Consider the following 25,701-nt stretch of genomic DNA (forward strand, 5'->3'; position numbering starts at 1 on the left):
TTATCTGGTTCCAAAGGCACTTCCACATTTTTAGATGTTTGTTACCAGCAGTGCCCCACTTCTTGGAACCAAGATTAATTTGCTAGAACTGCTGTCACAAAATGCCACACACTGGGTGGCTTCAACAACACAAATTTATTCTCTTAACAGTTCTAGAGGCTGCAAGTGTGAGATCAAGCTAGCAGACCATCAAGGTTGGTTGCCTCTGAGGCCGCTCTCTGGTTGCAAATGGCACCCTTGCTGCCTCATCACATGATCTTTTCTCTGGGTGTGTGCATCCCTGGTGTCTCTCTATACATCCTGCTCCCCTCTTCTTGTAAGGACACCAGTCAGATTGGATTAAGGCCAACCTTAATGGCCTTATTTTAATTTAATTATCTCTTTAGAAGCCCTACCTCCAAACATAATCACATTCTGAAGTACTAGGGTTTAGGCTTCAACGTATGAATTTGGGGGAACACAATTCAGTTCATAACATGGCGGTTGGGAGAAAATTTGGTCTAAGTTTCTTTCCCACTAAAACGAATAGGAAAAGCTCATCAATTGCACAATTCATGTGTCCATGAGACAAAACCAGAACAATTTCTGAGGAGACCACAACCCTTTCCAATTTTAAGATTTGGCAGTCCTAAAGTCTTGACAGGGAACAATCTGAAGGGTTGCCTTAGTGGACAGGAGTTGGGAGCAAACTGGGCTAATTTTACTAAGGAACAAACTCTAAAAATCACTGTGGTATCTGGGTGTGTTCAGGAAACTTAAGGGAGAGAAAAGTGGAATTTTAATTAGATGCAGATGTGCTAATATTCTAGCTAATGTCCTCTGAGAAGAAATAATGGGTTAGAGACCCAGGCAAAGAAATGGGTCTCTGCGAGAAAAGGGGACAGAGGAGACCTCCCTGCAGGAACAGAACCTCTCCCTCTAGGAGAGGAGTCAGATTTCAAAGCAGGGGCTTTTGAAGGGTGCATGGAGAACCTCAAAGACCAGAGAGAGCTTGAGCTCAGAGGGCTGAGATTTGCAAGATGGAAATTTCTGCAGATGAAGTCTGGGTCCAGCAGTCGAGATGGTGGTTCAGGAGACAAGAGGACAAGTAAGTATGGCCTGAAGCTGAAGATAAAGTTCTTTAGGTCAGAGAAAAAGTACTCTTTTTTTTTTCTTCAGGGAAATGATGTGTGTGTGTGTGTGTGTGTGTGTGTTTGAGAGAGAGAGAGACAGAGACAGAGACAGAGAGAGATAGAGATAGAGAGAGAGAGAGGGAGAGAGAGACTGATTGGTTAGGTCTAGAATCATCTTTCAAATAACAGAGTCCAGAATGTTGGATGGCAGGTGACTGGGAGATTGATTAGTACTTCAATTTGGAATTTCTAGACAAAAAACAGAGAAAACACGACAACAATACTTCGGGTTTAGCAATTTTGAGCATGCAGCGTGTGCGTCAGCCCACTTAAGTCATGCCGAAAGTTTTTGAGGTCTGAAGGGCAGAAACTATTCTCTTCAATTTACATGTGAGGAGACTGAGACTCAGAGGAGTTAAATGACTTGCCCAAGATCATAAAGGTGATGGTGGCATGGCCCTCCGCGCAGACTAGTGCTCCCAGGGCCACACCAGGTCCTCATTTTTCTGTGCTCAGCTGTGGCTCTCCTGAGTGGATGCTTGGCCGTAGTGTGACATACCACGGGAGCATGCTAGAGAGAGAGAGTGCATGTACCTTTTGGAAGAGAACTACCTCTTTGACCATCTATCCCTACCCCCCCTTCTATGCATATGTGCTTTTTTGATACTTGGCAGCAGCAGAAAATAACCCAGAGTGAGTGGCATTTGGAGAATGGCTGGAGGGTGACTGTCTGAGGACTCCTTGCTTCATCACAGTGACCGCACTGGAAAATAAATGAAACTAATCAAATGATTTTTTTTTTATTGCCTGAAGAAAGGCAGAAGTAAGGAGAAGCTGATTCAACTGTTTAATAGTGATTTACAGTAGATGCATGTAAGACTAAATGCCCCTCTTGCCTTAACAACAACAATGAAGTAGGAATTAATATCCTCAGGGATGCTTTAAATTCAGTGCTCTATTTTCAAATGGAACTCTTCTTTTCTCAAGGCCCAAGGCTCAGCCCACCATGACAAAACTCCTGTGTCAAGCAATAAGGAGACCGCATTCAAAGTGCAGAGGGTTTTTTGTTTTGTTTGTTTATTTATTTATTTTTAATTATTAGAACTTACTCATTTAAACCCACAATCAGAATTATACTGTGCCTTTGGAGAAGAGAAAAAAGGCAGACTTTAAAACTATTAATTAATTTATTTCAGACTCAGATAAAGTTATTCTTACATAAAAGATATATGGAGATAAGGAGTAGTAAAATTATCTAGAGTATCAGAAATACAGCATAGATTAGATTAATTTCATGGAATTAAGCCCAGGTTCTTCTATTCCTCTTAAAGGGTGGGTCTTCGTATGTTCAATGGAGATTTAACAATCTAGGAATGAAACTAAATATCTGGATGTGGAATACACTGTCCTTAATTTGTCCTTTCTTATTGACATGAATGAAAATTACTATACTAGTTATAAACAAAATCCTAATGGCATTAAAAAAAATTAGAAATGTGTATGCATCGTCTCTAGTATAGTCATATTTTCCCTCACATTCTGTGACAAAATCATGGCAGGTTAAGTAAGTCATGGGACACAAGACCACGTCCAAGCTGGTTTTAGGCGCACTTCACTTCTCCAGAGTTCTCTTGCCTGGTTTATCAGTGAGTGTCCCAAAAGGAAACAGATGTCTCACCCAAACCGGGTAACAAAGGAGAAGTAATAAAGGGAATATTCACAAAGGCGTGGACAGGATGACCAACCGAGTATAGTGAAGAATCCCTGGGTTAGCAACAGTGGGGAGCTCTTAGCACCACCCCAAAGTACGAAGGCGCAAGCAGAGAGAGCAGTTTCAGGACTCCAGAGAAAGTTGTGGCAGTATCAGTAACCACTACACATAACTCAGGCTGCGATAGGAAACACACCACTTTCATACTTGATCCGTTCTCGAAAATATGCATGCAAGTTAAATGTATAAAATCCAAGCAATAGACTTAAATGTTATACGAGAGCTCCATTCTCCGAGAGCTAAAAAATAAACGTGGACACAAATTGTAGGTGTAATTTCTGGCATTTCACATATAGTTTTAATTTTGTCCACTTCCTTCGCAGTTGAGTGCCTTGACTCCTTCAAGTATTCCACTAAAGCCAAAGATTCCCTCTCTTTGACATGCCTAATGATTTCCATCTTTTATCATTTGAATTGCACTTATGAAATCTACACATCTTATCACTAGCATCGGCACTTTTGCTTTTCCGTTTTCAGATATCTAAATGAAATCGTCAGTGCCAAACACAATAAAATATTCAAATAATTGAATAACCCCCCCATACAAAGATGTCACAGCTGCAGAAACCCCGCTCTTTCTTAATAGGTGACATTACCACACGGAAATAGTCACTCACTACCCGAGGTACAAAAGTGCAGATTAAGCATGTGGCTGGTGTATATTGATGGAAGTTAACAATTGTAGAAATGTCAAACATAACAAAACTTGAGGACCACCAGTATTTGCTACTCAACTTCACAGCAGATTAAAAATAGGAAGTAAAAGCCGACAGACAGCCTAAAATCAGGGGCTGAAAGAGAGAAGCTACAAAAATCAAACACACAAAAAGCAAAAATCCTATCAGTCTAGACAAATTCTCTTCCAGATCTGAGCCATCCCTGAGGGCAGCTCTAATATTCACTATTTATAAAAATAGTTTTGTTATATCAAAGCAGTATTAATTTTTGTTTGTTTAGCTTAAAATAGAACAGTATGTTGAGGAAATTCCTGTTTAATACTGTTTAAAATGCCTATAGAAAAATGTCTATCAAAAAAATAAATTAATGAGGTTGATCACTTAAAAAGGTAAACTCCCGTTGCTAACAAAATTCATGTAGACAGGAGGAGGAAGAGAAGGATAAGAAGTATTTCTAGAACCCCTAATTATACCTTCTGCATACAGATGCTACTTTAACAAATTGACTTCCTCTACCTCAAATATCCCGGAGATACAGGGATATAGGGCGTCTAGTAAGAAAACATTAGTTTGGAGGGCAGCAGAGTGGCTCAGTCGGTTAAGTGTCTGACTCTTGGTTTCAGCTCAGGTCATGAGCTCATGGGTTGTGGGATTGAACCCCGCACCCAACTTCTCTCTCAGTGGGGAGTCTCTGCTTGAAAGATTCTCTCCCTGTGCTCCTCCCCCAACTTGTGTGCATGCTCTCTTTCTCTCTTTCTCTCAAAATAAATAAATGAATCCTAAGAAAAAAGAAAACATTAGTTTGGAACTGCTCACTTAGGGTTACGAGAGCTGATTTTGTCAATCATGATTTTGCCCATCACAGAAATTAGCAAATACTGAAAATCAGTTAAAATGAGTTGGTTAAAAATTTACCAATACATTGCTGATTGTTTTTTTGTTGGGTAGTAAGCCCCTATTTGGTGTATGATTTGCAAATATTTTCTCCCATTCCACAGAGTGCCTTTTCATTTTGTTGATTATTTCTTCTTCTGTGCAGAAGCCTTTTAATTTGATATAGTCTCACTTATTAATTTTTTTGCTTTTGTTGCCTGTGTTTTTGGTGTCATATACAAAAAAATCATTGTGAAGATAAATGTCGAGGAATTTCTTCCATATATTTTCTTCTAGGAATTTTATAATATCAGATCTTATGTTTAATCCATTTTGAGTTAACTTTTGAAAATTATGTAAGATAGGGGTCCAATTTCATTCTTATACATGTGTTTTCTCAATATCATTTATTGAAGAGACTATCCTTTACTCACGGAGTGTTCTTGGCTTCCTCAACCATATATGCAAGGGTTTACTTCTGGGCTCTCAATTATATCCCAGTGGTCTATTTGTCTATTTTTATACCAGTTCTGTACTGTTTTGATTACTATAGATTTGTAGTAAGTTTGAAATCAGGAAGTGTGATGCCTCAAGCTTTATTCTTTCTCAAGACTGCTTTGGCTTTTTAGAGTCTTTCGTGGTTCCATACAAATTTAAGGATTATTTGTTCGATATCTGTGAAAAATGCCATTGGATTTTGACAAGAATTGCATTGAATCTGTAGATGGTTTTGGAGAATATGGACATTTTATCAATATTAATTCTTCCAATGCATGAGCATGGAATATCTTTCCATTTATTTGTGTCTTCTTCAATTTCTTTCATCAAAGACTTAGACCCTTTAATGTACAGATCTTTTACCTCTTTGGTTAAATTTATTTCTAAGTATGTTACTGTTTTTGGTACTATTGTGAACAGAATTGTTTTCTTTATTTCTCTTTTAGATATTTCATTGGTTGTGTGTAGAAATGCAACTGATTTCTGTATGTTGATTTTGTAACCTGCAACTTTATTGAATTTATTATCTAGTTCTAACAGCTTTTTCCTGTGTCATCTTTAGGATATAATATATATAAGATCATATATATATATTCATATCTATTCTATATATAAGATAATATCCTCTGCAAACATAATTTTACTTCTTCCTTTCTGATTTGTATATCTTTTATTTCTTTTTCTTGCTAGATTACTGTGGAGGACTTTCAGTACTATGTTGAATAGGAGTGGTGGAAGTGGGCACCCTTGTCTTGTTTCTGATCTTAGAGGAAAAGCTTTCAACCTTTAACTGTAATACTAAGTATGACATTAACCGTGGGCATTTTATATTTGGCCTTTAATATGTTGAGATATGTTCCTTCTATACTCAATTTGTTGAGAGTTGTTATCATGAAAGGATGTTGTAGTTTGTCAAATCCTTTTCCTATCTATTTAGATGACCATGATTTTTATCTTTCATACTATTAATGTGGTATATCTCATTTATTGATTTGCATGTATTGAACCATCCTTGCATCCCAGGGATAAATCCCACCTTATCATGGTGTATGATCGTTTTAATAGGCTGTTGAATTCAGTTTGCTAATATTTTGTCAACGATTTTTACATCTATAGTCCTCTGAGATATTGGCCTGCAGTTTTTTATGGGATTTTTTTGGTTTTGTTTGGTTTGATTTGGTTTGGTTTTTTTTCTTGTAGTGTCCTTATCTGACTTTGGTATCAGAGTAATGTTGGCCTTATAAAATTAATTTGGGAGTGGTCTTTCCTCTTCAAATGTTTGGAAGAGCATGAGAAGGATTAGAGTTATTTCTTCTCTAAATAGTTGGTAGAATTCACCAAGGAAACTACCTGGTCCTGGACTTTTCTTTTGGGAGATTTTTGATTACTGATCCAATCTCCTAACACATTACTGATCTTTTCAGATTTTCTATTTCTTTGTCATTAGTCTTGATAGCTTGTCTGTTTCCAGGAATTTATCCATTTCTTTTGGATTATCCAATTTATCATCATCTGTTCATAATGGTCTCTTATGATCCTTTGTATTCTCATAGTATCAGCTATAATGTCTCCTCTTCCATTTCTGATTTTATTTCTTTGTTTAGCCTCTCTTTATTCTTAGGAAAGCTAAAGATTAATCAGTTTTTTTAATCTTAAAAAAAACAGCACTTGGTTTTGTTGCTTTTTTCCTATTGTTTTTTTGGTCTCTGTTTCATTGATTTCTGCTCTGATGTTTGTCATTTGCTCCCTTTTGGTAATTTGGGGTTTAGCTTGTTCTTCTTCTTTTAGTTCTTTGAGGTGTAAACTATTTAAGAGATTTCTTTTTTCTTAATGTAGGTGCTTATTGCTACAAACTTCCCTCTTAGAACTGCTTTTGCTGCATCTCATAAGTTTGATATGTTGTGTTTCCATCTTTGTTTAAGATATTTTTTATTTCCTTTTTGATTTCTTCTTTGATCCATGGTGTTCAGAAAGTATGCTGCTTAATTTGCACATATTTGTGAATTTTCCAGTTTTTCTACTGTTATTGACTTTCACTTTCATACCATTATGGTTAAAAAAGCTACTTAATGTGATTTCAAACTTCTTAAATTTGCTAAGACTTGTTTTGTGACTTATCATATCGTCTAGCATGAAAAATGTTTCTTGTGTGCTTGAGAAGAATGTGTATTCTGCTGGTATTGGATGCAATGTTTTGTGTCTGTTAGGTCCATTTGGTGTAAGGTTTAGTTCAAGCCAAATGTTTCCTTATTGATTTTCTGTATGGATGATCTATCCATTCTTGTAAGTGGGGTATTTAATGTGACCTACTATTATTGTATTCTTGTCCATCTCCTCCCTTCAGATCTCTTAGTATTTGCTTAATATATTTTGGTGCTCTGATATTGGGTGCATATGTATTTATGATTGTTATATCCTCTTGATTAATTAATCTTGTTTTATTATCTAATGACCTTCTTTGTTTCTTGTTACTGCTTTTGGCTTGAAGTCTATTTTGCCTCGTATAAGTATAGCTACCCCTGCTTCCTTTTTGTTTCCATTTGCACAGAACATCATTTTCCATATCCACACTTGGAACTTTTGTGTGTCTTTAAAGCTGAAGTGCCTCTTGTAGACAACATACTGTTGGATCTTGTTTTTTTTTTTCTTGTTCATCTAGCCACTGTACACCTTTTGATTGGATAATTTAATATATTTACATCAAGAGTAATTATTGATAGGTAAAGACTTACTAATGCCATCTTATTAATTGTATTCTGGCTATCTTGTAACTACAACCCTTATTCCTTTGTCCCTCTGTTGTTGCCTTCAATTATGAATTGATAATTTTCCATAGTGGTATGCTTTGATTCTCTTCTCTTTATTTTTTGTGTATCTACTGTAGATTTTTGCTTTGTGGTTACCATAAGGCTTACACAACACATCTTACAGATAATGGTTTATCTTACACTAACTTCACTTGTATACAAACACTCATCCTCTCACTCCCTTCCTTGTATGTTTTTGGTGTCACAATTTTGTTCTTTTTTATGGTGAATTCATTAACAAATTATTGCAGCTATAGTTATTTTGAATTCTTTTGTCCTTTAACCTTTATAGTAAAGTGGTTAACACATCACCATATTACAGTATTACAGTAATCTGAATTTGACTATATACTTACCTTTACCAGTGTGTTTTTTTCATGTTTTCATGTTACTAGTACTGTCCTTTCATTTTAACTTGAAGAACCCCTTTCAGCATCTCTTATAAGGCAGATATAGGTGTAATGAACTCCCTCAGCTTTTGTTTGTCAGGGAAAGTCTTTATCCCTCCTTATTTCTGAAGGACAACTTGGTCAGATAGAGTATTCTTAATTAGTCATTGTCATTTTTTTTCTTTTAGCACTTTGGATATATCATCCTACTCTCTCCTAGCCTGTAAGGTTTCTGCTGAGAAATCCACTTAGAAGCCTATAGGGGTGGCTTTGTAAGTTACAAGTTTGTTTTCTCTTGCTGTTTTTGTTTGTTTGTTTGTTTTTAGTGAGAGAGAGCAGCAGTAGAAGGGGGCAGAGGGAGAGAGAGAATGTTAAGCAGGCTCCATGCACAGTGCAGAGCCCCATGTGGGGCTTGATCTCACAACCCTGAGATTATGACCTGAGAAGAAATCAAGAGTCAGATACGTAACCAACTGAGCCACCCAGGCACCCCTCTCTTGCTGATTTTAATACTCTCTTTATCTTTGATTTTTGACAGGTTGATTATAATTTGTCTTGGAGAAAATCTCTTTAAGTTGACTTTGCTTGGTGACCTATGAGCTTTGTGAACTTAGTTATCCAAATTTCTCTCTAGATTTGAGAAGTTCTCAGCCATTGTTTCTTTTTCTTTTATTTCTTTTCTTTTATTTAATTTTTTAAAACTTTTTATTATGTTATGTTAGTCACCATACATTACATCATTAGTTTTTGATGTAGTATTCCATGACATTATTTCTTTATATAGGCTTTCTGCCCTTGTCTTCCTCTCTTCTCCTTCTGGAACTCCAATAATTCACAAATTGTTCCTTTCATGGTGTCCTGTAGATCACATAGCCTTTCCTCATACTTGTTCATTCTTTTTTCTTTGTTTTCCAATGACTGCATAATTACACAGTTTCTGTCTTCTAACTCACAAATTCTTTCTTCTACTGATTCATTCTAATGTGGATGCTCTCTATTGAATTTTAAATTTTATTCATTTTTATTCACTGTATTCTTCAGCTCCAAAATTTCTATTTGTTTCTTTCATTATGATGTCTATCTCTGTTATACTTCTCATTTCGTTCTTGTATTGTTTTCCTGATTTCACTTAATTTTCTTTTTGTGTTTTCTTGTAGCTCTTTGAGCCTCTTTAAAACAGCTATTTTGATTTCTTTATTGGGTAAATCACAGATGTCCATGTCTTTGCAATGTTACTGGAAGATTTTTGGAATACTTTGGTGATGTCATGTTTCCTTGCTTTTTCATGTTCCTTGAAGTTTTGCATTGCTGTCTTTGCATTTGAAGCAGTGGTCACCTCTTTCTGTCTTCACTAACTGCCCTTTCCAATGCATCCAAAATCAGGGGTTTTGTTTGTTTGTTGACTTTTTGCTCCATTGGTATGCTGGAACTTCTTTGCTGGATACCTGAACTTCCACAGTGGCTCTCTCATTCCTGGCTGATTGTCTAAGATGCAGTTTTCCATGGTCTCTCAGACCATGGCTGAGGCACTGTATGTCCATAGCTGAGACTGAATTCTGTATGTCTACTACGTGAGTGGCTGAAATTCCTCCTGGGTCCCTTGGTGTATGGTGCTGGATCCCACAGCTCACACAAAGGCACTTTTGTCCAAGGATGGATGCCAAATTGTCATTGTTGGGATGGGGTTGTGGCATGATGAGAGATATCTTACTTAACCATGTTGCTCAGATAAACACTTTTTGAAAACCCTAAGTACATGCCATTATAAATATAAAAACTGACAATTTTTAATATGATTGAATGTCCTTTCAGTATTAAATTCACAAATGTTGCATATATGTCAATTTTTACAATTTCATATTTAATCAGGAATTTAAAATAATGTCTACATGTTGTGATGTGTTAGTATATATTTAAAGTCCCTTTTAGGGGTGCCTGGGTGGCTCAGTCATTAAGCGTATGTCTTCGGCTCAGGGCATGGTCCCAGGGTCCTGGGATCGAGCCCTGCATCGGGCTCCCTGCTCTGCTGGGAGCCTGCTTCTTCCTCTCCCACTCCCCCTGTTTGTGTTCCCCCTCTCGCTGGCTGTCTCTCTCTCTGTTAAATACATAAATAAAATCTTTAAAAAAAATAATAAAGTCCCTTTTAATCTATAGGTTTCCTCTCTATGATATTTTCTTTTTTTTTTAAAACCTTCTTTGCATTTCTTTGTTGATGATACCAGGATGTTTGTTCTGTAGTTTCCCACAATCAGGATTTTGCTGATTGTATCTCCAGAGTTCTCTGTATTTGCTCCAAAATGGTGGTTGTAGGGGCGCCTGGGTGGCACAGCGGTTAAGCGTCTGCCTTCGGCTCTGGGCGTGATCCCGGCATTCTGGGATCGAGCCCCACATCAGGCTCTTCCACTATGAGCCTGCTTCTTCCTCTCCCACTCCCCCTGCTTGTGTTCCCTCTCTCGCTGGCTGTCTCTATCTCTGTCGAATAAATAAATAAAATCTTTTAAAAAAATGGTGGTTGTATCTAGAGATTTGAAAAGATGTAGTGGAGATTTTTGTAGCAAGGATACTTCAGAGAGTGGTCTGTGCTTCCATCAAGAGGCATGTACTAGCTAGCCGCCCCTCTAACTGATATTAACATGAACTGATGTGCATCACTTAGATTTGTTTTTAACTGGGGATTGCAAAGCGGATATTATAATTATCTTATCCTTTCTTTAGTTAGTAGCTGAAATGTCGCCCTACAAAGAAATCTGTCCTTATTTGGTTATTCAGTGGTACAGTTCATTTAGAAAAGGCAGGATTGTACCCAATACTTTATTATTCCCAGTGCTTTTTAAAGTGAGTAAACCATTACTCTTTTCATTTACTTGTTCAGATCAGAAGTATTCCATGCTTCTTTTGTTCTAATTGTCCTTTAAAAAAAAAAATCAGTCATATACTTGTTTCCCTTCTGACTGATATTCTCCAAGACACTCACCAATCCTCTTTATTAGAAGACCATACCTAATTTTGAGATGTGTCAGATGATTTGAAGAAAAGAATTTTGACTTCAGAGAATACCGCCAAATTAATTTGCTTATCTAAAACCTATGAAAATCATTTGATTAGAGCAGAGAACCAGAAACCACACGGGAACAGAGAGGAGAAATTCTGAATTGATGGGATCTATTTTGTAATTATTGAAATATTGAACAGTAAAATTTAAATATAATAAAGAACTAATATTTCAACTTAGATCTTTAAGAAAATTTGGTTTTGTCGGGAATATGTAAATGAAATTTATTATTGTCAGAAAACCATTGGCATTCCACTTTCTAATTGTTCTCTAGGGACAACTTATTCTTTATGAGAGGGGCCATTGTTTTTGCTCCAATCTTGTCAACATTCCCTTTTTTGCAAGCCTTGTACAGGGTGTTGACCAACTTGACCACTTGAGACATTTCCTTCTTCTGAATATTGATTCTCTTTATACCTGTGATCCAGAAATAATGTCCTGAACTTGGATGTATGAGTAGATTACTTTAAACATCAACTTCAATTCCAAATATTTTATCCTATTATCTCATGCATTTGCTTTTCAAGTAAAAGGTTAAAAGGTATAGCTTGTGGTAGAGGTAATTACTCCTATCAAAATTATAAATACCCAGAAAATAATAAAGAGGCTATTAGTGCTGTTTGTCAAATCACAATGTATCTTTCTAGTGTTTCTATGTGTATTTGTATGTACTTTTTTTTAAAGTTTTTTTCGTCAATCTCACCAATCTGCTTGTTTTGAGGAACTATAACTGGTGTAAGACCTTTTGAATTTACTGAGACCAGATACCATTTGTATTAACCTTTCAAAGATCCACAGTCCTCAAATGAAGAAGACTTAAGTGCTAAAAGAAAAGATTTTTGACCTTTATAAAATCAGTTTTGACACAGAATAACAGCTCAAGAAATATTTATTGATTGAATACAATTTGGAATCTTTCTGATCCTTGTATAATATTTGAAGCAACTATAGCTGCAGAAGTGTCATAATAGACGTTCAATTTTCAAGCACACAATTCCCTCTGTCTCTTTTCCTCTCCAGCAACCTCTGCCCACCCCCATCTCAATTCTATCTTTCTCTTTTAATAAAAGATACACACTTAGGAAGAAGAAAAGAAAAGCCAATGACCAAATGCAATTTGAGTCCTTTCCTACCCCTACTGTCAGTTTGGTAGTTTGTTAAATGTTACTACTTTTCACTTTCAAAAAGGTTTAGCCAACAGTATTCAATCTACTTTCTACCAGGTAAACCTCACCTACCCCCTAACCTTTAGGTCATTCCAATCATGTTATTTCTCCCATAACGCTAGAAGTAATGGAGTAAGCAGGAAGTGAAAGTGAAGTTATATAGCTCTGCTTGCCTGTCTTTTGTTTGCTTGTCTCTCTCTTAAATGACTTCCTTCTCACCTTTATAACAATAAGACAAAATGGTTCCATCTAAATAGTCCCAAAGCCAGCCCAGACTTCTGTAACCTATTATTATGACCTTTCTCTCATCGGTAATTGTTCAGCAATTTGTACCTAGAGAAGCCTGTGGCCAACAATGTCCACATAAGATGGTAAAAGGAGCTTGGAGGACAGCTGTGGCAATTATCACATACCAGGATATTATAGGTCACCCAAATGCAAGAGGCTTAAAATACTTTAAAATATTTGAATAGTGAAATGTTGAGCACGTTTTCAGAGTGCTCTTTTAATTTCATTTTAATAAGTATCTATGCATGTATTCCTTTTTAAAAAAAATATTTTATTTGTTTATTTGACAGAGAGAGAGAGAGCCCACAAGCAGGGGGAGGAGCAGAGGGAGAAACAGGCTCTCTGCTGAGCAGGGAGCCCAATGTGGGGCTTGATCCCAGGACTCCTGGATCATGACCTGAGCTGAAAGCAGATGCTTAACTGACTGAGCCACCCAGGCGCCCCACATGTATTTCTTTTTTAAAAAAGATTATTTATTTGAGAGGCAGAGAGTGAGTGTGAGTGGGAAGGGCAGAGGGAGAGGGAAAGAATCCTCAAACAGACTCTCAGCTGACTCCAGAGCCCAATGCAGTGTTTGATCCCAGGACCCTGAGATCATGACCTGAGCCAAAGGCAGACACTTAACCAACTGAGCCACTCAGGCACCCCTAGGCATATATTTCTGATCTCAGCTTTGTATCTTTTATGAAAATGTCTCTTTGATAAGAAATCTCAAGTATTAGGTTTTATGTATGTTTGGCAGAATGTGAGAAATAGCCATTAAAATATATATATATATATCAATAAAAGAAGTGAAAGAAGAAAAGGAATTAGTGAAGAAAACACCAACATGAAATCATGTCTTTGATTCATCAGTTGATTATAAATCACATGCAGTCATTTGCCCACATGTGGTGACGATGGGGAGCAGGCACCAGAGAGTAGCAGATACAGTAGTTACAAAAGAAATGATTTCTGGGCACCTGGCTGGTTCAGATTGTACAGCATGCGACTCCTGATCTCAAGGTCATTGACTTCAAGCCCCACATTGAGTGTAGAGCTTACTGAAAAAAAAAAAAATTTCTTCTTTATATTCTTCGAGTGCCTCTTTTTTAGTACCCCTTCCCACATACCCCTTATTGCCATTGCTCTCTCTTACAGTCAGAATTTTAATAATTATTATGTCTGGAGTAGTTTTATGAACTAAGTGGGCATTCAATTAATATTAATTAATGATTGTGATGTACTGTGCATTATGGACTATTGTGCTTTTCTTGGATTACAACTTATTAGCCTGATCAGAGTCAGAGAGACCTTATACAAGGGCACAACATTAGTAACGACAGCGGGACTTCAAAGAACTGCTTTTGGTTTTATTATACTAAACACTTAGGAGAATTCCCATATAGTAGTAAAAAACACTTAAAAAGCATTTGGTAAAAGAAGGTGGGAGGAACTAAGAGACAGATGGGTGATTAGTATTAGTATTAGTCCTCTAAGCTTTACTTTTCTAGGAGAATTTGGGATTATTCTTTGGTTTTAATACTATGTATTCTGCCACCATTCACCATTCCTCAATGCTCTTTGCAAGCTCCTCTTAATTCATTCTATTTGTGCCTGCTGATTATGGTTATTTACCCCCAGGTAGCGAAAAAGGCAAAAGAAGCCAGAACATTCTCTTTGAGTCTCTAAAGCTTTATCCACCAGTGACTGCTAATGTAGGCTCTGTGCTCCAGGGATATGCAAAATGGTAAAGTAGTGACCCTTGTACTTTTGGTTTGTGTTAACTCTCTTTATTCTTTATTTTTATCTTTTGTGTACATTTTCTTTTGCATGTAAAATATTAGGATGAAGTATATGTATTTGATTTATCATCAAGCAATCAATCAATAGACAAAAAGGTTTTGAGGCTTCAGGGCAAAACAACACCATGAGATGGAAAGTGAATAGGTATTAATAGTAATGAGGTTCAGGAGCTAATGAGATGAATTTGTTAGGTCCACAATAAACAATCCTTGTTCTCTTACAACTTGGGGGTAACGTACATTGTATTTAAACTCACGAAAAGAGGGGAAAGTAGGCAGCTGACAGGGGCAATCTCCCGCACTCTGATTCTGGCTAGTCGTACCTGCTTTTCTGCTTTCTTCACAGAGATTGGAATGGTAGCGAGTACTTACTCTTTACAAGCTGAAAAACAATCTCCAGCAATTAGGTTTGGCTAAGGTGGGTGCATTATATTTATAAGTGTAATTTCTCATAGACCCTTAGAGCTCTTTGAATACGTAGAAAGTGCTTTACTTAAGAATTTCTAATCTAAAAGCATTCACAGACAGGAACCAAGCCAGGCTTCGTATGTGGGATTTCAACTTTGATGGCACTAATGGCCCCGTTAAAGCAGGACACTTTATCTTAGTCTATTATTCACAATGTTTGTGCATAGCTTTGAGATGTTTTACCAGAATTATTTACCCCATCACATTCAACTAAATTTAAGAGCAATGGGATTGTGGAAAGTACTCATTAGATGGGGTAAATGAAAAGTTTTGAAAATAAAGTAGAGCTAGTCAAACAATTGAAAGTGGGGAGAAAGTGGTGATTGTTACATGTGAACATGGAATGAATCTTTGTTCAAATGAATCATTCTAAAGGATAGACAGTAAATCACTTAAAATACAATACCTATGTGAGTTACAATAATTAGAGAGAAAACCATTATGCGTGGGGGAGCAATTTTGAGAAGGTACCTCAGCAGGTTTCAAACTGTTTCAAACAATAAGCCATGTTAGCTTTATATCTCAATACATTTGTATCTGTTTATCATGCAGAATATACATGTACAACTATTATCAGTTAATATCTCGGGGAAAATTTGCTTAAGGCAAGATTATCAATAATAGGGGATGTAAATTCAGATTACAAAACATCTTGATTTTTTTGGAGAAGGACAGTATCTGGTCAGATCTAATAGCATCATCATTATGGTTTTCATCGTTATTTAACGTGGTCAGCAAAGAGCTTATACTAGGAGTAGGACACGTGTCATCTCTGCCATTTTCCTGTTGTTTATATATGCTTATATAATTAATATACTTTTTGATCCACAGCTTCTTTGCAGAAGCACTTTAAAAGCCACGTGTCCATTTTGAGAGGATTGTTTTAAACCAGAAAATATAATTTGAAAATGCACTAGGGGCACCTGTGGCTCAGTCGTTAACTGTCTGCCTTCGGCTCAGGGCGTGATCCCAGTGTTCTGGGATCGAGGCCCACATCAGGCTCCTCCGCTGGGAGCCTGCTTCTTCCTCTTCCACTCCCCCTGCTTGTGTTCCCTCTCTCGCTGGCTGTCTCTCTGTCTGTCAAATAAATAAATAAAATCTTAAAAAAAAAAGAAAAGAAAAAAGAAAATGCACTGAATTGAGCATACATATTGCAGTAAGTTGTAGTGTGCCAAAAGAGGGAGAGAGAGGAAGGATGCTACTGTTAATCTCTCCACACTGTAAACTATACCCTTTCTCCTCAGGATGTGCAGACCAAGTATGGATGCAAGTGTCAAATATTAATATGAAATTCTAGTAAACATTAACTCCTTTTGACTTTTAAGATAAAAATATTTGCTAATGAAAGTTCTCATCATTTCTTCCTGCCCCTCACTGAATAACCTTTTGTATGCAAAGGGGTATGCACATAACATTTGAAAATCCTTGGCCTAGAAGATCACCATCAATTTTAGACATCTATTAGCTATAAATTCTGAAGAGGACTAAGTTTGGTCAAGAAATTTAAGGTTAAAACGGTGATTTAAAAAAAATAAACCTTTACTTATTCCAGAAGTTCTAAGATTGTTTGAGTTTGTTCAACATCAAAGTGTTTGGATACTGAAAAATAAAGCTACTGTGGGATTTTCTGTAACACAAACTGAGAGAGATGACAACTGCCTTAATATATTTTTATATATTTAAATTTTAAAAAATGTCAAGGGCATCTGGCTGGTTCAACCAGTAGAGCATTTGACTCTTGGTCTTGGGGTTGTAATTTCAAGCCCCATGTTGGGTACTGAGATTACTTTAAAAAATTTTTAAAAATCTTTAAAGAAATTTTGAAAATTTGAAATAGTAGGAATCAAGGAAAAGAAGTATATGACTGGTTTTAGAGTTTCAGGACACATTTGTGGAGGCCAGATTTAATCTCTCACTTGATGGAAATTTATCATAATTTTCATATTCAGCAGTATGGCCAGCTAGAGATCCTGGCTGAGTCTCTTGTTAAATTGGATAAATGCTACATAAAATGCATAAAAATATTTTTAAAGGTGCTGATGGACTGGCAAGAAGATAAGGATTCCTGAGAGGTCAATACTAAGTGAAAATAGGAACCCAGAGGGGCACGCTGAACACACTGAAGCTGGTTGAACCTCAGTGACTTTGAGTTTCAATTTTCATACTGTGGACAGGAGGCAAAACATAGAACCTATGCAAGGAGGGGAATTTAATTAGTAGACCTTCGTATAAAGCTAAAACTGTAAAAGGTTAAACCTCAGAGTAAGGATAAGAATATAAAAACCTGAATTCCTGGGAGAAAGTAAGAAAAATGGCCTGGCTTAAGTCTTGGTGGTGGGAAGAGGAGAGAAACATCTCTTGAGTATTTTCATTTACTAGTGAGTCCTTGCCTGGGTTTGTAGTCCAAAAACATACTTACTATCTGGGTGGGCTGAAAAATCCTAAAGCCAATGATTAGGCATAAAAGGGATATTAGGTTAGCCATGCCCACGTGCCTAAGAGAAGGAAACACGAATGTATAGAAAAACCTATGTAACAGCCAGCCCCTCGAAATTCTTCTAGGCTGAAGTTCCAATAAACATGAGCTCAACAGTCAAAAATCAAATAATACCCATGAAACAAGATACCATGAACAAGAGCCAATAGAATCAGACCTGGAAAAGCTTCAGGTTTCATTGAAAGTATCTGACACAAATATAAAATAAATATGTTTATATATTTAAAGGAATAAAGGGAGAGAATATAATTAGGGGTAAAGAGCAGGAAACTAAAACATTTTGGAACAGATTGAAAAAGAGCCAGATATAGTAACTGAAATGGTGAACTCCAAGGATAAAATTAAGCACAGGTTGGATGTAGCTGAAAACTGAGTAATGGACTAATAGAAAGAGCCAATGAAATTATTTAAAATGCAGCACAGAGAGCTATAACAATGATGAGTAGTTAAGAAACATGTTAGGTAGAGTTTCAGAAGAGAGGAGAGAATGTGTGGGAGAGGCACTACATGAGGAAAGAATGACTGAAATTATGAGAAATACATTTCTTAGATAGGAGAAGCCCAAAGAATCCTAAGAATAGTAATTAAAAAGTAATGAATATCTAGCCCAGTCTTAGTGAAATTTCAGAACAATGAAGACAAAAAGAGGGCCTTAAAGGTAGATAGACAAAAAAGAAGGGTGACCTATAAAAGCAGGACGATTACATTGTCAGCCAACTTCTCAGCAGCAACTATGGAAGCCAGAAAACACTAGAATGATAAGGTGTTGAGAAAACCTAGAATCATATGCTTTTGAAAATATTACCTAGAAACAAGGCTGGAAAAAGTCACTTTCTGACACATACATATTAGGCGAGTTTGTCAACTACAGAATATTCCTCAGGCAGGAAAGTGATCCCAGGTGGGAAGTTTGCATTAGGAAGGATTTTTTAAAAGTGGTAAATGGAGGTGCCTGGGTGCCTTATTTGTTTTTCTTTCTTTTTACGATTTATTTATTTATTTATTTGAGAGAGAGAGGAGGGGAGAGAGAGCCTAAGAGGGAGAGAGAGAGAGAGAATCTTAAGCAGATTCCACACACTCCTGACGTGGGGCCCGATCCCACGACCCTAGATCATGATCTGAGCCGAAAATGAATCAGGAGTCAGGTTCTCAACTGACTGTACCACCCAGGCTCCCCAAGTATCCGACTCTTGATCTCAGCTCAGGTCCTGATCTTGTGACTTCAAGCCCTGTATTGGGCTCCATGCCCAGCAAAAAACAAGTATTAAATAATAAGTAAATTTAAGCAAACATTGACCATATAAAACAATAATTTATAAGGTTAAAAAGTAAAAACGAAAGGTAGGACAAGAAGAATATCTAGGTTGGAAAGCTGTTATTAGAGTTAGTGTTCTATGGTTTACATGGTTACAGTTTAAGAAAAGTAGTAACTATAGGTTATATAGTTTAAGAGAAGGATAAGGTTATTAACTGTAGGCTTGATAAAGTAAAAATGCATGTTTAGGTTACTAGGGTAATCACTGAAAGAATAGAAATGAAATATACAACATCTAAATTAGGAGAGGGAAAAATGGAAAGAAAAATAAGTCAAGAAAGGAGAAACAAAAAAGAGCATGAAAGAAAGACAAATAAAAAGCACAAACAGTATGGTGGAAATAAATCTAAATATACTGGCAAAATGAACTAAAATACCAATTTAAAGATTGTTAAACTGGATTTTTTTCTTGTTTAAACCCAGCTGTGTGAGGTTTACAAGGCCCTTACAAAGCCATAGGGATATAGAAAAGTTGAAAGTGAAGTGATTCAAAATGAAACTCCCTGCAAATATTAACTAAAAGGAGTTAAGTGCCATGTTTGTGTTGGTGGATACACAGATGCTCTTTTACTTTATACCCCACACACATGTGTAATTAAAACAACGAAGTGTATCGGAGTCTGTAAACTTCTACCAGGCTTGGTTAAGCTGGAGCTTTAAAAAAACCCCGAATTTCACCCACAGGTCTTATAACCTGATTAGAAGGGGAGTTGCTTTCTAACTAAGCAAATAAGCCTTGCTGAATTGGACAGCCTTCAAGATACAGAGTAACCACAGGGTTGTTTCTCTGGGATGCCTACGATCTCTAGATCTCTGGACTTTCTGGGAATTGATGTGCTTTGGGGTCACAAAACTTGAATAATTCAAATCCCAGCTCGAATACTAACCAGTTAGAGTTATGCTGGTAGGAGGCACTTTACACCAAGAAGATGTATTAAATTTGGCAGCGATCCTACAATGAGATAGTACTATCATGCCCATTTCAAAGATAAGGAAATGGAGACAGAAAAACAGAAAGTCTGGCCCATGTCCACAGCTGTTAAGTTGTAGGACTGGAACTGCTGCCGAGGCGGGTCTGACTCCAGGCATGTTTTTGTCCCTATCACGATGTCCTCTTAGCCCCCCTGAGCCTTTGGTCTTTCGGTTAATATCACCCCTCCGTACCTCTTGGTAACTTTCCACATATGAAGTGTTTTATGAATGTGATCCAGAGCAAGAACTAGGGTAGAGAGAAAATTCGTTCTTCTGCCGGAGATGGGCTGCTGCACACACCCATCTGTTGTTTACCGAGGCTGAGAGCGCTGATCAGCTCCCAGCAAGCAGTGTCTGCCTCCTGCATTTTGCCTATTTGGAAGATGTTTCTTGTCCTGCCCCTCACCACCCACTCACTTCTGTCTGGTTTCTCTTCTGCTGGCCCTTTTCCCATAGCAGTTAATGTTTGCCCTGCAAGTGCCAGAGCATTCATCCTTTCTTCCTTGAATGATGTGCCCATTTGCATATCATGCAAACAGCCCAGCTGCTGGAGTCCCAGTTAGTAAATAACGGTCGCAGTGTTTGTACTGATTCCTCCTGGGGGCTTCTGGAACCTGCTGCACAACTCCAGGGAGAAAATCGCTTATCGCTTAGTTGGAATCTCTGCTCCAATCTTCTGACATCGTGAATGAACACTTGTGCTAAAAATGCACATGTAATCCTCTCCGTGTAAACATATGCTCTGGAGCCTAATGGCCAAAGGAGATTTGCGGATGGAGAGAAATGCTATTACATATATCTTGTCTAATTCCATTTATTAATCTCTGTGTTTTGAACATCTTTTTTAAGTATACCTTCCCCCTTAAAAATGATTCAGTGAAAAACTCAAGTATTTAACGTATTCCACAGTTGTTTTCAAATGCAATCAATTATGCTCTTTATGAATCTAATATATTAGTTTCGTAACATCTTAAGTAGAGAAATGGCCATGAATAAAGATCTGATCCTTAAGCTTACACTGCAACAGACTACAAGGGTTCGAACATCATACATTTATTTTTTCTCTATTTTCTCTATTCTTTTTAATTACTAAAAATATTTTTTTTCCTTTTTTCTTCCTAGGAGTACAATTTACACACCAAACCTAGAGTCAGGGTTAGCTTTTCTGGACCAGCTGAGGCTGCAGATGGAACAGGAAAATACGCCCCCTTTTATAGTTACACTTTGTCTATTACAATATAACTGCTCCATTTATTGGCACTGAACCAATCAATAGATTTTATTTTCTGTGACCTTAATCAGCACTCCCTAAATGATGTTTGCATTGGTGTGTCTTATTTTTGTAATATTTTGCTATTTTTTTCATGTGCCAGTTAAGGGACTAAGGTCTAAAATTTCTTAATATTCATATATATAAGAACGCATGACTATTTCGATACTATTTCAGGTCATGTGTGCTTTAAAAAAAATCATTCATTTAACAAGCTTCTAAAAATCTGATTATTAGTCATTTAGGGTCAGCCTAAGTGAAGCCCTGATAAAAACGTAGTCAATGGTCAGATTGCAGCAGCTGCTAAATCCCTAGTGAAAATACCTAAAGCTTAACAGCCTAATGAAAATATCTAATTATTTTATTTTACTATCTAATTATTTTACACTTTAATGTTTTTAGTTTGTATGAGTGTCATTGCACTAGAATGATGTTACCAACAACTGTTTTGATTTCTAAGACTTGAAATGTAGGAATTCTAGGCAGAAAGAAGCAAAGTTAAATGATAAACTTGCATGGCGTTTCTTCCAGCCAATTAATTCTCTCTTTAATGCCGACCCTGTCTCTACGCTAGGCCCGTTTAGGACGCGGGTTACGCAGATTCTCTGCCTACACACAGCATACGGCCCAGCTAACACCTCTGAGAAACATACTGACGAGGTGCGCGTGCCAGCCAACAAACCCACAAGTGCAAGGAAAACACCGTTTCTCATTTATTGTGTTTTACAGCTTAGTTTCTGACTGCACTGTAATGGTGGTGTGTCCTCCTCAGTCATCTTTTCCACCGAAGCTCATTCTTGTGATATTCTCATCAAGCGTAATGTCTTACGTACTAGCCATTCGCGGACGGTTCCCAAACACATCTCCTGACGGCTCCTCTGAGTTCCGGACCCGTGTGTTCAACTGCCTGATTGAAGTCTCTACTTGGATGTTTCGCAGGCATCCCACACCAAACGAGCGCGTGACAGAACTCCTGCCCATCGCTTCCAAATCTCCTCGCCCTGTAGTCTTCTCCTCAGCTAATGGCAACCTCATTTGTAGTAGTTCAAGATGGAAACCTCTGTGTCATTCTGGCTCCTCTCCTTTTCTCTCACCCCATATCTGATCTTTTTTTTTTTTTTTTAATTTTTATTTATTTATTTTTTTCTAAATTCAGTTAGCCAACACATCATTCGTTTCTGATGTAGAACTCAATAATTCATCAGTTGCATATAACCCCATATTGGATCTGTCAGCAAATTCTGTTGGTCCGTTTTCAGAACAGATCCAAAGTTCAGCCACTTCTACCACCTCCACTGCCGCCATCTTGTACAAATTACCATCATCTTTCATCTGGCTTTATTGCAAATAACCTTCTAACCAGTTTCTCTGCTTCTGCCATCACTCTTCTTCCTGACCTTCTTCTCACCAACCACCCCCCCCATACACCCATCAAGTCTATTCTCAAAGCAGAGAGTTATTGTTACAGTAGAAGTAAAATCATGTTACTCCACCAATCAAAATCTTACAACTCTTCCACTAAAAATCCTGTAGTGCTTCCCCATTGCACTCAGAGGGAAAACCAAAACGTCTTCCTGATGGCCTAGAAAATTGCCCCATGACCTTTAGATTTTATCTTGCTTTGCCACACTGGCCTGGCAATTAAATGAACACCTAAGGCAACTTCTACCTCAGGAACTTTGCACTTCTTATGGTCTCTTCCAGAAATTCTCTTTCCTCAGATAATCACATTGTTAGCGCCTTTGTTTCCTTCAGGGGTTTACTCCAAAAGTCATTTTCTCAGTGGAATTTTCTCTGGAAACACTAACTGGAATTTCAACTCCCACTTTTCATATTATTCTTCCTTGCTTATTTTTGTTTCTCCTTAGCACTTATCATTAACATCTTAAATATTTTACTTATGCGTATCTTGTGTATAACCCATCTCCCTTTCTAGAATGTAGTCTCCAGGAAGGCAGTGATTTTAGTTTATTTACTACTCTGTTTCTATTGCCTTGAACAGTGTCTGGTAATAGTTGGTTCTCTCTCTCTCTCTCTCTCTCTCTGTATATATATGTGTGTGTGTGTGTGTGTGTAATTGACATGTGACAAGTACACTGATTTGAGGTGTACTGCATAATGATTCAACATTTGTATATATTAAAAAATGATGGTGTTCAACAAATATTTGAATAAATATTTGCATAAACAGTGAGTGAATAACTGATCACATTCTTATTGCAATATTGGAAACTTCAGCTAATTAAATGTGGATCTTCCTCTCATTAACTGGTTGCATGAAGCAGTGTCTCATTTACCCTCATTCTATTTTACTCTCATCCTTCTAGATGACATCTCATACTGACTTTTCTGTGACTATAGAATCCCATATCCAGCAATTGGCGAGATGATGGTGAGCCACAAGTCTCTAGGGCAGTTCAGAGCAGATCCAACCATTCCTACGTGTTCCCGGGTTCCGTCTGAAGCAGCAGAGAAAAGGAACAGGAGCTCCAGGCGTGTAACTCACTATCAGGCAGCAACTCAGTCATCTTGCTGTTGTTCTAAAGGCAAGATTGATATTTCTATTGTTCCAGATTTTAGCAGAAACATCTGAATCTCAGCTGTTTCCGTCATACATTCCTAGGCACAGCCAACGAGAGAGTGGTTTTTAATGCGTAAGGGTCGCAGGCTATTCCCATTACTTTTGTCCTGAATTGTTTGTGACTATCATTCATTTTTTAAAAAGGGGGACATAATTTTGAAGCCAGACAACTCCAGGTCAGTACAGAATTTTGTGAATAACATTTTATTGGAACACACACAAAAAATAAAATAAAATAAAGTAAAATAAAATAAAATACAACAAAATAAAATAAAATAAGACAAAAGAGGGGGGTTCGTTTGAGGAAGGAGAGTTACTTTAAAATATCATGGTTAAATTTTAGAACCCTGCCCTAAAGAAATAATGACTAAAGATCCAAGAATGGAGATGTTAACCACAATCATAATTATCATAGTGAAAATAAAAAAGCCCATTGTTCATAATAAGTAAATGTTAAATGGAATCTTTAACAGCAACTGAAATGCAATTTTTGCAGAAATTTTTGTGACAGAGTGTTTAGAAGATTTCTCGAAACTTGGGTTATCTTGTTGGGAGTGGTAAGGAAAGGAGAGCACATCTTAACAGGTTTATAAACTTCAGGTGCTTTCAGAAAATAGGCAATGTAATAACCTTTAATTGGCCGGACAGACCTCGCCATGAGATTGATTCGGTTCCCAGTTTTATTTAACATGGTTCCTCTATGCAAGAGAGCAGTTGATTTATTAATAAGATCTCCACTTGGACAAAAAAGGGTCTTGGACATGAAGGAGCCAAGAAAAAGTAAGCCCCCTTTCCAATACATGGATCAGAGAGGAGGGTGGAGGTAAACCTTACAAGTTAGCCCTGGTATATTTATTGTCTGAACTGGGACACTCCTGTAAGCAAAAGAAAACATTATTATTAATGGTATATGCCAGAACAACAGGTGTAGCCTGGGAGAGAACAGGCAGAACGGTGCACATGGTCACCTCCTGACCTAAGGAGATTGCTCTTGTCCAGAGAACCCCTTAAGAGTTCCCAGAACCTGGCTTCAAGGGACATAACTAACATGATCGCTGCTCCGTTCCAACCTGATGGGGGAACATCTGGATGCTAGAGAATTCTCCCTCATGGCCAGGGCCAGGATATTGAGGAGAGTTGGGTCATTGGAAGCCTTCGTTTCCTTGGTCAGTACACCCGATTTTCCAGTTTTATACGATGGCTGCATTTGATTCACAGAGCTGAGAGGCTTGAGAGAATTAGGTTCAACTGTTTTCCTTTGTTCAGAAATCACCTGAATAATTTCGGACATGCTTAGGAAATCACTGTTTCCCAAACTTGTCTGAGAATAAAAATTACGTAGTGTGGGGTAGCTGTTAAAAATACCAATTCTTGGTATCCACCTCAAACTTAGTGAATTGGTTCTCTTATGGAGAATTTGGAAAGGTCTATATTTTAAACAAGCTCTTCAGGGTGTTCTATTCAACAGGCAAGTTTGAGAAATGCTATTTTAGATAATGTCAAGTTTTAAGGAGTAGTATGAAGAGTATGTTCTCAAGTACGCAGATACATATTTTCATACGTGCATATAGACGGGCCGGAAGGAAATGCAATACGAGGGTAATGTTAAGAGAGTGATCACCTCTGAGATAAGGACTTGGGTTCTACTCACGTGTCTGTGCTTTTTGCAATGTGTACAGTGAGTTATAATCAAACATAACAAAAAGCATTATTTTAATATTATCGAGCCATTTCACGTCCATACTTAGAAGCCCAGCTTATTCTTTTCCCCTGGTATATGACTGAAAATACTCATAGTATTTTCGTAGTACTCATAGTACCACCTGTATGTACGTCCTAAAGTTGTTTCTCTGAGCTTTCTCCAGCTCAGGGAACATCACGCAGCCACGCAGTTGTGTGTGGCACGGCGCCAGGGGCGTCCTTTGTATTCGGTTCTATTAAATGGCGCCTCCCAGCGTTGTGCAATGTGCACGTCTGCCCCACGACCTGAAAAGTCATTTACTTTGGATTAATTCTTGACTGAGAGATTATGTGTAGAAAGGCAAGGTGATTTGTCAAGGCTTATGCATATTTAGCTACTTTTAAAGGAGGAATTAGGGAAGATAGTGCGAATATAAATGAATCTGGATAATCATACAGGAAAAATTCTTTTACGATGGGTTTCAAAGTAAAACACCTTGG

Source organism: Ursus americanus, chromosome 4 (genome assembly GCF_024610735.1).
Source record: "Ursus americanus isolate L20-20 chromosome 4, mUrsAme1.1.p, whole genome shotgun sequence".
Taxonomy (NCBI): domain Eukaryota; kingdom Metazoa; phylum Chordata; class Mammalia; order Carnivora; family Ursidae; genus Ursus; species Ursus americanus.